Here is a 1,175-nt window from a genome sequence, read left to right as displayed (position 1 = left end):
TGTGTGTGTGTGTGTGTGTAAAACTGAGTTTTGGGATGTGAGGAGGTCATGTTTGTCCTAACTTTTTGTGTATGTGTGTGAGTGCTTTCTCTGCCTTTTCTGGATGCACCCTAGAGATACGCAGGGCTTTTGGCAGTACAGCTGGCAGGAAGTATGACAACAGAGCGACCCATTTTGGACAGGCCTGGCACATAGGTGGGTCTTTAAAGACCCTCCGGAGCCCTGTGCCATGCACAGCTGTAAGGCCCTTTCCTAAAGGACAGTTGCCTCTGGACATGACAGTTGGCCTTTTATAAGACCTGCTGGGGCCTGGAGGCTACTTCACAGCACTTTGAACCGCCTTCACACTCTAAAAGCGTGTTTGCTGTAGTGTGTGTGTGTGTCCGTCCGTGTGTATACTCATTCACCAAACTGTCATTGTGTGTGATCAGCGGCATGTGGCTTCACCAACAGAGCGAGGAAATGCATCAGCAGTGACTTCAACAATGTCAGGAAACGCAGTCAGAATCGCAGCTGATCCCAGAGGTTGTATGTATAACAGTTAAGGATGACCTGTCACACAGATTGGGGTCTTCCCTGCTAGTGACTCCCACGTTTATTTGCACAGCTTTACACAAACAAACATCTCCATTGTCAAGTTTTTTTTTAATTTTTATTAATGGAATATCTTCTGAAAAGCAGTTTGTGCCTGATTGGATTACCTTAAGTTTGGGAAATAGTCTAGACGTGAATATTAGGTTATCAGACTGATGGATGGGACTAAGAAACAGTTGTCCAGACAGAGGAATATGTAGCCATTCCCCTGCACTGCTACCCCTGTTAGTGGGCTTGATTGGAGAAATGCTATTTCTCCGGCGGTTAGATATCGGCTGTAGAGAAAAAATGGCTGTTGAGCAGCAAATAACATGGGATGTTGTTTTCATCTCGGAGGTTTATATGTACTTCAGTGAACAGTAGGTGTAAGTTTACTCTCTGGAAAGCATAGAGCAGGGCGTTGGGCTCCTCCGGCTTTATGGGCTGTAAGGAAGATGAATGGATCTTGCTGTTCCGCTGCTAGCTTTGGTTGGCAGCAAAGGGCTGATGTGGGATGCCTCGTGCAATCTGTTCTGTGACCCCCCTGGCTTTTTGTGAAAATACACACACACACACACACACACACACACACACACACACAC

This window comes from Etheostoma spectabile, chromosome 14 (assembly GCF_008692095.1).
Source record: "Etheostoma spectabile isolate EspeVRDwgs_2016 chromosome 14, UIUC_Espe_1.0, whole genome shotgun sequence".
Lineage (NCBI taxonomy): Eukaryota > Metazoa > Chordata > Actinopteri > Perciformes > Percidae > Etheostoma > Etheostoma spectabile.
The sequence above is the reverse complement of the archived record's forward strand: the minus strand, read 5'-3'. Positions refer to the sequence as shown.